Raw genomic sequence first — 14,088 nt, 5'->3', positions numbered from 1 at the left:
AATACATACATAACATTGAACGCCTTGCTGAAGTTGCTGAGTGCGAAGTTACGCCTCCAAACCTCCTGTCCTGGTTCCAGATGAAATTGACGCGCACGCTGGTCATAGCTTTGTCGACTCCTCTCATACGCAGAGTGAAGATGCTGTTTCACCTGACCGCGGACTACTGCCAGCCTATCTTTCGCCTCCAAATCCGAGATGTCATGGTCGGAAAGGGATCTTAACTTTCTGGCCAGTTTGTATGAAGACCCGTTCAAATACATGTGTTGGCCAAACACAGCAAAGAACGGAGTCACTCCCGTGGCCGTATGTACTGCGTTCCTAATGGATACCTCCACTTCCGGTAAGTACGCGTCCCATTCTCTATGATCCTGCTCTAAATACGTTCGTATTGCAGCTAGAACCGATCTGTTCACGCGTTCGGCGGCGTTGCTCTGAGGAGAATACACGGGCGTGCGCCGATGTATTATCCCAAACGCTTTGATCATCGCCTCAAAGGATTTGGAGATAAATTGCCGCCCATTATCCGAGTGTATCACCTCTGGGACGCCGAACTTAAAGAACACTTCGTGTACCAGGAAGTTGATCACGTCTGCCGCAGAAGCTTCTCTCATCGCCTTCAGAAAAGTGAATTTGGAAAAGTGATCCACGACGATAAATATCCAGGCGTGTCCGCGCTTCGACCGTGGATACTTCCCAAGGAAGTCAATGTAGAGTTTCTGAAAAGGACGATCGGTAAGTACCTCTTTTCCGATTCCTACCTGGGTGCGATAATTCTGAGCGTTCGTTTTCTTGCAGGTTTCACACTTCCGCACGAAGTCGCGAACTTGGATTGTCATCCCGGGCCAGTAAAATTGCCTGCGCAATGCATGGAGCGTTTTTCCCTTTCCTCCATGAGTTGCGGTCACCTCGGCGTGAGCTCTTTGGATGAGTCCGGCTGTCAGCGATTCCGGAACCCACAACTTCCAAGTCGTGCCCTCCACTTCATCATCCAGCGTCTCGTCTCGGGTTCTCTTGAAGATGAATCCGTCCTGGACTTTCAAATCGGGCAATCGATGTTGGTTGCTTGTCACCTCGTTTACCAACTCCTGATACTCGGCGGACTTGAACTCCAGAGTTTCGAACCCCAGCAGACTCTCCGGTGTAACCTCCACTTCTTCCACACTCCTGGATAACGTGTCAGCAACGACGTTATCGAAACGGAAAAGATTGCAGCTCCACTGACCATCTGGCTAGTCTCCCGGTCAAGTCTTTGAGACTTAAAAGCCACTGTAGGCTGGCGTGGTCGGTGATGACCGTAAATGGCATCATTTCCACATATGGTCGGAATCGATGGATCGCAAGCTTCGCGGCTAAGCAGTCCTTCTCCGTCACCGTGTAGTTGATCTGATGTTTGTTCAACTTCGCTGAAAAGAATGCGATCGGCCTTTCCTGCTGCTCGTCATCCAGTTGAAAAAGCACAGCTCAACGCCAAAGTGAGAGGCATCGCACTGAATGAAAAGGGCCGTTTAAAGTCAGCATGGACTAACACTGGAGCTGTGGTGAGTGCATCCTTGAGCTTCTCCACCGCCTCTATGGCTTCATCACTAAGCTGGAATCTACTATTCTTCTTTTTCAGCGCATCGGTCAATGGAACGGAGATCTCCGCGAAGTTTTTAATGAACCGGCGATACCACCCCGCCGTACCTGAGCTCCTTGACATTTCTGGGGACAGGAATGTTTTTGATCGCCTCCACTCTGCCTGGATCCATCCTTAACGTTCCGCCACCTATGATGTAACCCAGATATTTGATGCTGGGGAAACAGAATTTGGATTTCGACATGCCAATCGTGAGGTTGGCCTTTTTCAAACACTCTGCGACCAATCGGAGATACTTGATGTGCGTCTGAAAATCTGCTGAAATGATGAGGAGATCGTCCAAATACACGAAGACGTTGGATCTCAATGTCGCTGGGATCACCTTGTCCTAAGCCTGCATAATTGTTGTGCTGCGTTGCAGAGACCGAATGGCATGTGCCTGAACTGGTACAATGGTCTCCCGGGTACCGTGAATGCCATATACGATCTGCTCTTCTCCTCCAGCTCGATCTGCCAGAACGCAAACTTCAAGTCGACGCTCGAGATGTAGTGGGTCTCGTCAATGCGGGATAAGATGCCTTCTATGCATGGAAGTGGGTAAGCATCCTTTACGGTTAAGCTATTTAGCTTACGGGCATCTAAACAAAATCTGTTTTTTCCAGGTCGCATCACTACGGTCGTACGATTGCTCCAGAGACTGTCGCTTTCTTCGATAATGCCCAATTGCAGCATCTTGTCGACTTCAGCCCACACGATCTCCTGTTTGGCCGGCGACAGAGGATAATGTCGGTCCTTCACGGGTTCGGTTCCTTCAATCAGCTGTATCCGATGCTGTAGCAGGTGAGTCTTTCCTAAACCGTCCTTCTCAAACTGGAGAAATTCGCGTTTAACGGCCTCCAACTGACTCTCCTGCCCCTCTTCCAGGTTCCACATCTCCGGATCAGACACGACATTATCCTCGTCCCGATAGTAGGCGACGTCAGGGTTGCTCACAGTGACTTCGGAAGCCTCTGGACGCACATCGACATCGGGTGGTGCTCCGAGCACTCCAGGAGCGATTTCAAACGCCCTCCAGAAATCGATTCCGAGATATAAATCTTGCTGCAGGTCAGGGCACATGTAAAATACGATTTCCTCTGTTCTAATTTTGTATTTTACAGGCAGCACAACACGTCCCAAAATTGGACGACTGGCTCCTGCCGCTGTCCTCACCATCGACGTGTATGGCTGCACCGTCCATCCCAGCTCATCCACCAATTCCCGACATCCTTTTCCCAGCAGACTAGCCGACGCTCCTGTGTCTAGAAGACCTTTCATCCTGCGTCCCTGGATCTCCACATCTGCAAACACTCGTGGATCCGTGTTGTCGTCTCGCCGTACAGCCTCGATGACCTGTCGCCTCGTCAATCATCGTTGTCGGAAACGCGCTCTAGCCTTTAAGATGCGGCGCGTGGCCAGTGTCATACCCTCCAGCTGTCGCTCGCCAAAAATTCTATTCCGGGCCGACATGTATGCCCGGACACGTTCTTCATATGGCAAGCCTCGTAACTTTTTTCCTCTTGTGAGGTAATTATCCTTATTGGATGTATTAAATGTATCCTTATCCGTAACCTTATAAATATTATACTCCAGTAACTTAATCTATTTTATTTCCAGATCCTGTTGCCGTCTCCTTCTCTACCTCCTCTGGCCGGAACTCCACTCCTTCCTTTCTGCGGTCGCCGTTCCCGAACGCGTTTGTCCCGCTCTCACCGCGCTCTCTCGGGAGTTTCCCGGACAATTTACGCATTCCGGGCAGAGCGTATCCGGTTTCCCGCACCGATAGCAGAAGATTTTCCGCTCTTTGGAGAGACAATCACGGAAACTGTGTCCAAGTTGGCGTCAGTTCCTACATTCGATCTTGGATCGCACGGAAGTCACTTCAACATCCTCTAGCGGCGGCTCTGGTGGACGCGGTGGAGTCTCTACCTCATGGACTGAGTGTCTGGGGCCCTGTGAATAGCGCGGCTGCTGAGTATATCCGGATCTCGTCCTACGACCCAAATTTCTCTCTACCTCGATGCACTCTTGACGCAGTTCGTCCACGGTGATTATATCCATCGCGTAGATATATTTCGCCAGGCTCTCCTTCAACCCTCGTTTTATCATCCTTACGAGTTCGCGCTCCTTCATCGGCCTCTGGAAACGGGAGGCAAGTTGACGCATGCCATGAATATAGTCATCGGCTGACTCGCTGGACTGCTGCTCCCGCTGCACTAGCTCCTGCATGATGTCATGCTCCGTCTGGTAGCCCCTGAATCGGTCCATCAGAGCTGGGCGTAGTTGCGACCAATTGTCGGCTCTACAGTGCTTTACGTGCACCCAATACCACTCGCGCGCTCGACCAGACAAGAGGATGTGGAACCCACGCAGAACATCTTTCCACGGGCACTGATATTGCCTTTGCAGGAAGTCCACGCGGAAAACGAAGTCCTCGACGGAGTGCATGGGATCCTGGCCATCGAACTTCAAATTCCATCGCTCCAGCTTCAGGTGAGTGCGCTCACGAGCGTGGTACTGCATATTGTCTTCCCGATATTCATCACCTCTCCTCTCGTTCTGCCTAGGGTTCCTGCCTGTTAGATTTCTCCAGTTCGTTGCCTGCGGATCCGGCACGACCGGTGGACTGCAAAACTCCGGCTGTCGAACCTGCAAGGATTGCCTTGGCGTCACTGGCGGTGGAATATTGTTCGAACGGTGCCGCACGTTTCGGGATGGCTCCTGTGTTCGGTGCTGGTGCTGCCGAGGCTTCGGTGCTCGAATTTGGTGCCCGTTCGTCCGGATGCGTCGCTGCGTTGGCTTCGGTCCTCGAGCCACCATTCGGAGGCCTTAGTCTGTCGTTTATTAGCTTCATCATTTCTAAAAATTGGGCTCGGATCTCCTCGCGCATGGACTCGCTTATTTCATCTCGCAACGAGCTCCGATATGTTTGATGCATCGCAGCAACCGCGACGTTTACGGCAGATTCGAGCACTGTGTCTCTCTGCGGCTCCTTCGGATATTGAAGGTCTTCAACTTAATAATCTGGCCAAACATGTGGTGGAGCAATCGGAACTGACTCACTTGTACGATGTGACAACGGCTGCTCCCTGCGGTTCTCTCGGACGAATTGATGTCAATAGACGCCTCCACAGATTTCCAACGACGACTAGAGTTTCCCCTCCGGGTTGAAACGGTCACAAAAATCAGCCGGTCTTTCGCTTTGAAGGCCACACGCCACAAAGGTTTTGCAACGGCACGAAATTTTGTTGATCTGGCACAGACAGTGGAGCACTCAATTATTGACCTCAAACAGATCTAGGGCAGTACATGCGGAGCACGATGTCGGTCGAAGCACCAAACGTCGTCTGACACGGCCCAATTTCCGACACAGCACAAGTTCGGTCGCAGCACCCAGCGAGCACAAATGTGTTGACTGTAACACCAAATTAGGCACACACGCTGGTGCAGCACAAGGCACGACTCTCCTCAAAAGGAAACTCTGTGCCTGTGGAAGGCAACCGCTCCTCTTCGCCGATCAAATCGAACTCTCTCGAATTTTCTGTCAACCTCGTGGTCTCCTAACATTCTTCCTATTCTCCTATTTTCCCTTTCCTTTTCAAATCCAAAAAAAAACTCGCCGTTACTGCAAAAACAAAATGCATCGTCTCTCTCTTTATGATCTAAACTTTAGGGTCGCCACCCCCTTTCAAATGTAATCTACCCGCCAATACCTATCGATAACTATATCTTTTAAATACATAACAAAATATATCGACAGAGCCGATAACAAAGAAAATACAAATAACAATATGGCGCCCAAACGAAAGAGCTCACGGTTTTTAAGATCGTGGCTATTTCTAAAGAAAAACAAATTCAATACAATGTTGATACACGAGGTCAATCCCTCGGCTTTAGGATCCACGCACCTGAAGTCTTATGCGGCACAGAAGGTGGCCCATAATTGCGCAGTGTGTTGTGGAGTTCGAGAAACACGAAGATGATTTTTGCTAGCCTTGATGTTTCTTTGGCATCGGAGGATGCTCTCGTTGCGGTTGGTGCAGTTCGGGACGTAACGACTGTATCCATAGCCTGGTGGTAGCCGTGACGATAGTTCAATTCTGTGATACCAATTGTGATATTTGGTTAGTTTTGAGCCTCGGAGACTGGTGACCCAGGACGATACCAGTATCGATCCTGCGCCGCATCGGTCGCTCAACATGCTTTCGTGGTGACCAAATGTATGACAGAAGCCAAATAGAAACTCAGATAGCGTTTCTCGGATGCCGTTCATCACGCTAGTGATGAACTGAGCATTTGACAGATGCTTAAATGTTTGTCCACTGTCCGAATCGTGCGTAGAGAAGTGTTGGTCCGCCTGTGTATATTTTTTTTCTCTCCCTTGTTTAGTTGATGTATTTGTGCTGTAAAATATAGTAGAAAATAATTGGTATTAATATTTAGTAATTTATTTCTTTTTAGTTATAGTTATTATAGTAGTAATCGTTAGGCGTTTCGTTAAGTAGCGTAAGTCTGTTTATTTTCGTGAGTAGTTTTGTTTGACGTATATATATTAAGTATTGTAAGTCCTGTTGGGTATTGTTTACGTTTTGTTAAGTCCTGTTGGGTAGTCTTTACTTATTGTAAGTTGTTTGAATTAATTTTCTGTAAGTACGTGAATTTATTGAATATTAGTTAGCGTCTGTATATATTAGTTGTTAGTTTTTGTATTAGTAAGTTTCTGTAGTGTTAGACTTGTTTATATATAATTTTTGGTTAGCTTTAGTGAGATTAGTGTTATTTATATCTATTTATTAGAATGCAGGATATTTATTAGCATTTATTAGAAAATACGGTATTAGATTTTTTTTAGATAGAAAGAATGGATAGCGCGACGAAATCAGCGGTAAATGTAGCGATTGCTCAGGCCCACCAGACGTATAGGCATTCCATGCGGTTGGGTATTAGCGATGCGCTTCAGGAGCATTGTTATGTTCGTGTTTTATCGTTTGTGCCAGCTCGATGTTTATTGTTATTTGTATTTTCTTTGTTATCGGCTCTGTCGATATATTTTGCTATGTATTTAAAAGATATAGTTATCGATAGGTATTGGCGGGTAGATTACATTTGAAAGGGGGTGGCGACCCTAAATTTTAGATCATAAAGAGAGAGACGATGCATTTTGTTTTTGCAGTAACGGCGAGTTTTTTTTGGATTTGAAAAGGAAAGGGAAAATAGGAGAATAGGAAGAATGTTAGAGACCACGAGGTTGACAGAAAATTCGAGAGAGTTCGATTTGATCGGCGAAGAGGAGCGGTTGCCTTCCACAGGCACAGAGTTTCCTTTTGAGGAGAGTCGTGCCTTGTGCTGCACCAGCGTGTGTGCCTAATTTGGTGTTACAGTCAACACATTTGTGCTCGCTGGGTGCTGCGACCGAACTTGTGCTGTGTCGGAAATTGGGCCGTGTCAGACGACGTTTGGTGCTTCGACCGACATCGTGCTCCGCATGTGCTGCCCTAGATCTGTTTGAGGTCAATAATTGAGTGCTCCACTGTCTGTGCCAGATCAACAAAATTTCGTGCCGTTGCAAAACCTTTGTGGCGTGTGGCCTTCAAAGCGAAAGACCGGCTGATTTTTGTGACCGTTTCAACCCGGAGGGGAAACTCTAGTCGTCGTTGGAAATCTGTGGAGGCGTCTATTGACATCAATTCGTCCGAGAGAACCGCAGGGAGCAGCCGTTGTCACATCGTACAAGTGAGTCAGTTCCGATTGCTCCACCACATGTTTGGCCAGATTTTGAAGTTGAAGAGCTGCAATATACAAACCTTTTCTGCCCCTGTGCCGTTAAAGAAATTGAATGCCGCTGTTCTTTTTGCTTAGAAATGATTAAAATTTATTAGAGCATTTCGCCTAATTAAAGAAAATTTTAAGAACGTCGTACATAAAAACATATAAGTCGAACATTAAATGAAATTATAAAATTAAAACGTAAAAATACTGATATTAAAACTTATATAAAATTAAATAATAATATAATTAAATTAATTAATAATTACAATTAAAGTAAAGTAAAATAAAGGAAATAGTAAAGTAAAGTAAATAAAAATAATATCTGTATAAATTGAAACACAACAGTTTAGGAACAACACAAAAACAATAACATTGCAAATTCACTCAACAAAATACAATAGATATTGTATACATATATATGCTCATACCCATAAACATATATCGCCCCTTCACTAACCCAAAGAGCTCTTTAGGAAGGCAAGGTAGTCCTTAAGCGATACATATTCACATTTACATAGAATCACACACTAATCACAATCATATTTAAATACACTTACCGGTACATGAACATATATGTATATATATACCTACATACATTTATAATTCTCGCGTTGTCTCTGCACTAGCATCTTGCCACAGTATTTTCCGGCGAGCTTGTTACCTTTTTGCAGCATCATGGTGTTCCTAGTCTGTTTCGTTTGTTTCTCCCTTGTTGATCCGTTGCCGAATTGTTTAATTATTTGATACACACATACCTGTAAATAGAAGTTAAGATAAGATGTTAATTATGGAGAAGATTCACATGACGGAATAATATGATACTTACCTGATGATGAAAATGCCCGAGTAATTATTGCTGTAGGGGGAGGGAGAAACACGATGGTCAACACAGGATGAAGTAGGTCCATTCGGTGGCCAACATGAGGGAGATGACGTTGAGGTGGTCATCTCAGGCAGGGCGGGTACGCCTGGGTCCGGAACCGGGATCCTGTTTGGACGAGAGGGGGATCAGTGTTAGGTTTTGTGAATGTTTGTTTGTTTACTTACCGTTTTGTAGTTTATTGCAGGTTTTGTTGTTTATGTTGTGGATTTCCGTCGTCTTTTGTTGTAGTGTTTTGTAGTTCCGTTCGCCACAGCTGTTTGTATCGATGGTGTAATCGATTGTTCGGACTGCGGGCCAGGGATGGGACTCTACCCTGAGAACCGATGAGCCAGCCGGCGCGGCCCACCGAGAAGAAAAGCAGTTCGTAACAATACCAGGTTGGTTAGAAAGTTTTAGTACGCTATTTTGTAAGTTAGAACTAAACCTTTCTATCGGTATATAACTTGATCTGATCGGACAGTCGTAGCTAATTTTCCAACTTAGCTGTATATAGTGTTAGTCGCCTTTCGCACCCTTCGTGGTGCTTTCGTCACTAACGCGAACTGCCGTCCGCAGTGATTAGTTGCTCAATTTACATATATTTTTCTTCTTGTTACAGACCTTTCTATTTATATACATTTTGATGACAAAAAAAACATCTGATGCTTACGAACACCTTTTTGTTTCAGCCAAAAAGCTTTACAACTGACTATGAGATGGCCTTAAGAAAAGCGTTGAAAACTGTTTTCCCGACGGCAACATTAAATGGCTGTTGGTTTCACTATTGTCAAGCATTGAAGCGCAACAGTTTAAAAATTTCAAATTTTCGAGCAACAATGAAAAATTATAGGGACTGTTATAAATGATACAGACTTTTTCTCAGCCTCCCATTAATTCAGCCTTGGCAAATTTCTGATATGTTCACCATTTTGAAAGACCAATTGCTTGAACTGCCAAAAACTAAGCATGATATTCTCAAACGGTTTTTGTAATATTTTGAAAAGGAACGGATGGTCAAAGTATGAATTATAACTTCGTTTCATCACCCTCCGTACGTTTTTCATCATTCAACAAAATATATTTTTCCAGATCACACCTGATGTTTTCTCTGTGCGCTCACAGATTATGCGAACAACTAGCTCTTTAGAATCCTTCAAAGCGGTATTATCGAGACAATTACAGAAGCATGGCCGATTTATCAAATTTCTCGAAGTTATTCGAGATGTGGACTATGCTTCGTCCGTTATGCTAGCCAGTGCTATTGATGGCGATATAACCGCTCTTAGCACAAAGCGCAAAAAGCAAAAGAAAATAAAATTGAATTGTATTACATTTCCGTAATAGATTTTTTTAGTTGTTTCTTAAACGAAAATGATGACCTAATTAAGCTTCGAAAATGAAGAGTTATCTTCAGATTCTGAAGAGGAGGAATTTGTCAGCAATTTGCACTTCAGTCAAATGACTGATGTTTTAAAATGCATCATTTGTCTTGACAAACCGAGAGATGTGGTACTTCTGCCTTGCAACCACTTCAAGATATGTTTTGAGTGCCACACAAATTTAAAAAATCGAACTGCTAACTCTTTATTGCTCTGCCCATATTGTAGACAAATAGTTGAGAATCACATTAAAGTTTTTCAATAAAATATTTAAAAAGTTTAATTGTTTTGTTTTCTTATTTTTTAAAGCCCTTTTATTGTGTCATAACGCCCATAAAAAAGTGAAATAATGTCCGGCGTGCGGTATGTCACATTTAAAAGTGTCATTACGCCCGTGGACTTTTTGACGCAAAAATGTGTGTCTATCTATCTAAAAAGAAAAATCGGTTTGGTTAAATTTAGAATTGGTCTGTTGCCTAGTGTTATCGACTGCAAGTAGGCTTATGGTTCCTAATATCTGAATATTATTAGGTAGTTAAAAATTGAAAAACAGAATGTTAGATACCACAAAGACAACATCGACACGAGGTAAAGCCTAGTGACGATAGCAATATCTAGCCCCAAAATTTCTAAAATCCAAGTTTTTATATTAAACTGAATTATGTTCGTCACAAAATTGGATATCAGAAATTTTGAGTCTAGAAATTGCTTTCGTCACTAGACTTTAGCTCGTGCAGAGGTTTTTTTTGTGGGATATCTGAAATTTTTGCAATGCAGGCAAAAAGTAATAGCCTATTTCCACGACAGCACATTTGGCTCATTCGACGCCATTTTCCCGCATGTGGACTTTATTTCAGTACAAAATCCGAATGATTATTTTGGCTCATTCATAATGAATGAGCCGATTTTTTGCCATTCGTCGAATTTCAGTATTTTTTTTATCGAACACGCGATGTTTATCGATGAGCACGTGTAAAATGAAACAATCATCACTATAATCAGCTGTTTTGTCGAATGAAAATGTGAGTATAAAATTTGCGCCAATTGTAATTTCAAAATAAATTTTAAAATGTTTCTTTTTTCAGATGAGCAAGCAAAGGAAACTAGCCACACAGTGGAGCAGCCATCATGAGGCCATTCTCTTGGAGCTGTGGGAGGAGAATTTCAGTGCGGTGAACTGCCACATTTATCAAAAAATGGGCGAAAAACTTTTGGAAGCAGACTTCAGCGTCACTTGGAAGGAGATTCGGACGAAGGTGGACAATCTCACCAGAAAATACAAGTGAGTTCATATTTCCACACAAAATATTATTAACATATTAATGTTTTTTTTTTTTGTATTCCATAGGGATGAAATTAAAAAAAAAGGGTCATCTGGAGGTGCACCCTCAAAATGGCAACAGTTTGACAAGGTGCACCGCATTTTGTGAGCTGTGAAGCCGGTCCACTTCACACATTGTGTACTGGATACTGCAGGTAAGCTGAAATGTATGATTATATGTTATGTTGTTTACTAATCAAAATTGTTTTTCAGTCGACAATGATGAAAGTTGGGAAAACTTTGTCAATATGATGGCTCGAGAACGGGTTTCAAGTAAGGAGCCATCGCCACCCTTGGACTCCGATATACTGCTGTCCACCTCTAGTGTGCTGTCGCCAATAGAGGTCAGCAACGACTCTGAGACTACAAGCTCGTCCGTCAAGAGCATTTCGGAGTCCAAGGGTAGCGATGGGCCACCTGCAAAGAGACAAAGGACAAAATTTAACCCCAAGACGGGGATGACTGCGTACGAGTCGGCCATGCTCGCTGCCACCATCGAGGACAATGAGAATAGAACAAGAGAGATGGTGCGCCTCTGCTCCAAGCGGATTGAAAACTCGCTGCGGTTTCAGGAGAAGTGTCTGGAGCTCTTGGAGAAACACTTGAGCAACTCAAATAAATAAATATATAAAAATTTTGTAAATAATTTTCTTATATCTTTATTTGTTATGTATATGTCTGGCAAGGGCTTTTCTAATGTTTTCTACAGAAGTTTCGAAATCATAGGTTGTACTCGAACTCTCAGGTTGAGTACGCACATTTGAGCCTGCCTCCCAATTTTCAGAAAATTCACTGTAGTGACGATTCAAAAAATGTTGCAGAACACAACATGTATAAATAATATGCGGGACCTTGTCAATGTGATTGTCGACACCTCTACCGGGCCTTCAATTGTCCAAAGGCATTTTCTACCACTCTCCTCGAACTGAACAGAGCATAATTAAAAGTCTTCCTTTCCTCGTCTTCCGTTGTGTTGAAGAGGTATGGCTTCATAATCTTCATCGACAATTTGAAAGCAGAGTCCCCAAGAAGCACCGCAGGAACGTCGACTCCGCAGTTGCTCTTTGAGTTATCTGCAAACAGCGTTGTGCAATCCAGCATCCTTTTTAAACTGGTGCTTTCAAACACCTGGGAATCATGGCAGTGACCTGGGGCACCCACATGCACATAAAGAAATCTATATCTAGAGAAAAATATACAATTAGTATATTGGTTAAAGATTACTTACATTGTACTCTACCGAAAATCCACCAAACCAAAAAGTAGAACAAACCAGAACTCGATGTACTTCAAAGCAAAATTCTTGAAGAATTTTACATACCATCGAATCCGAAACGACGAATAGTGACCCCAGAGTGTAGAGTGCTATTGCAATTCGCTTTTCTAAAGGAATGGCCTTCCGCATTACCGTGTCTTGTTTAGCCATACCCTTCAATCGCTCGGCCAATATCAGGAATATCAGGTCTTTCCACTCGGAAATTCTCCTTAAAGAATGCATCTGAGTTGTTAGGCACGTCGCACTCCCAAAAATTTCCATGACGTTCCTATAGTACATCAATTATAGTTATATTATTGTGCCGGACAACGATATCACTGATATATATTTACAAATTCCCGTACATATGGACAGTTTGGAATAGTTGGCTTTATGGCAGGTGGCAGCACAATTTCATTAAAGAATTCTGCCATATCCGCTTCCACCTCATCATCCATCTGCTCCATATGGTCCACATTCTTCGTCACTGCACATTTGGTCGTGGAAGGGAAAAAATGAGCCACATTCATATGTGACCAAATGAGCCAAATGTGAGTGGTCGTGGAAATAGGATATAAAATATATAAATTTAGTTGTTAAATTTCTTTCATAACTAAAAAAAACTTTTCTTTAATTATAAAGAAAACTAGGGGGCACCCCCCCGCTGGCGTTGCTACACTCGAGCATACTCTACTGTCGGAGAACCCGTACTTACTATGAAAAAAAAAGTTTTTCATACTAAGACTTGGATTTCGACCGATCGATCCTATGACAGCTATATGATATAGCGGTTCGATTAGAACCAACTTTGGTCAGGATCTATAGGTCTAACTTAAATGCATATTGTGTTAGCTTGGTTGAGATATCTCATAAAACTAAAAAGTTTTTCGTACTAAAACGTGATTTTTGACCGAAAGAAAAATGTATATATTCAGTTAACAGGTTATATATTCCAAACCTCTCAGCGAAAATTTTACGTTACTCAAATTTAATATAAATCGTTAAAGCCTTTTTGATAGAAATCGTCAAAATATAAGATAAAAACCTCATTTCACCTGTAAAATGTTACCTGAGTACTTGGAAAAAAAGTTAAATGTTAAAAAAGGTACTCATAAAAGCCCTCAAACACACCTTTCCAATGATATAATGATAGAACATATCTGTAGCTTCTATGATTTGTAAACTGTTGAGGTTTAAATTTTTGTGGAATTAAGCATTTTCCCGCTAAACTAGCGTTTTTTTTTTCCAAAAAGTCGTAGAACAAACATTTCTAGATTTTCGAAAAGGAATAAATCCCCATCATTACATCTAAGCTTCTTAAGCGCTTTGATGCAAACAGACAAACAAACATACAGTCAAACAATTTTTTCATCTCATTTTGAGAAGTCCACTAAAAAAATGTAAAATTTAATTATCTTTTGAACTAGTAGTCGGATTCGGGTGATCGAGGTATCAATCGACGCGTATTTTTAATTAGAATTTAAAAAAAATAAAAAATGTTAGCAAAAGACTCTAACGGCCCCATTAGCGGCAATCATTTAAATTTTTCCTCTCCCACTTACACCCAATTATCTCAAAATCCAAATGAGATAGAAAAAGTACGCCATTTTGTTAGTTTGAACTAAACCTTTTGATCGGTATATAACAAGATCTGATCGGACAGTCGTAGCAAATTGTCAATATTAGCTGTATATATTGCTAGCCGCCTTTCGCACCCTTCGTGCTGCCTTCGTCACTAGCGCGAACTGCCGTCCGCAGTGATATTGTAATGATCAAATAAAATGCAGCCTTTCGTACCTTTTACGAAGTTGCACTATTAATTCTTAAAAAAATTAACGCATAGCTTCCTTATTTCAAGTGATTGCTGTTAAAATTTTATGTCTT

At 42.8% G+C, this 14,088-nt stretch overlaps 1 long non-coding RNA gene across 1 annotated transcript; it reads right to left on the bottom strand.

The window, feature by feature from the left end:
• Nucleotides 1–8,127: 8,127 nt before the first annotated feature.
• On the bottom strand, nucleotides 8,128–8,530 carry LOC117793374. Its single transcript, XR_004618257.1, has 3 exons — nucleotides 8,435–8,530; nucleotides 8,214–8,375; nucleotides 8,128–8,142 (listed from the first exon to the last, which is right to left on the bottom strand). It is a non-coding gene; the product is annotated as an uncharacterized LOC117793374 (long non-coding RNA).
• Between the last annotated feature and the right edge of the window lie 5,558 nt (nucleotides 8,531–14,088).

The sequence above is a fragment of the Drosophila innubila genome, chromosome X (assembly GCF_004354385.1).
Source record: "Drosophila innubila isolate TH190305 chromosome X, UK_Dinn_1.0, whole genome shotgun sequence".
Taxonomy (NCBI): domain Eukaryota; kingdom Metazoa; phylum Arthropoda; class Insecta; order Diptera; family Drosophilidae; genus Drosophila; species Drosophila innubila.
The sequence above is the reverse complement of the archived record's forward strand: the minus strand, read 5'-3'. Positions and strand labels throughout refer to the sequence as shown.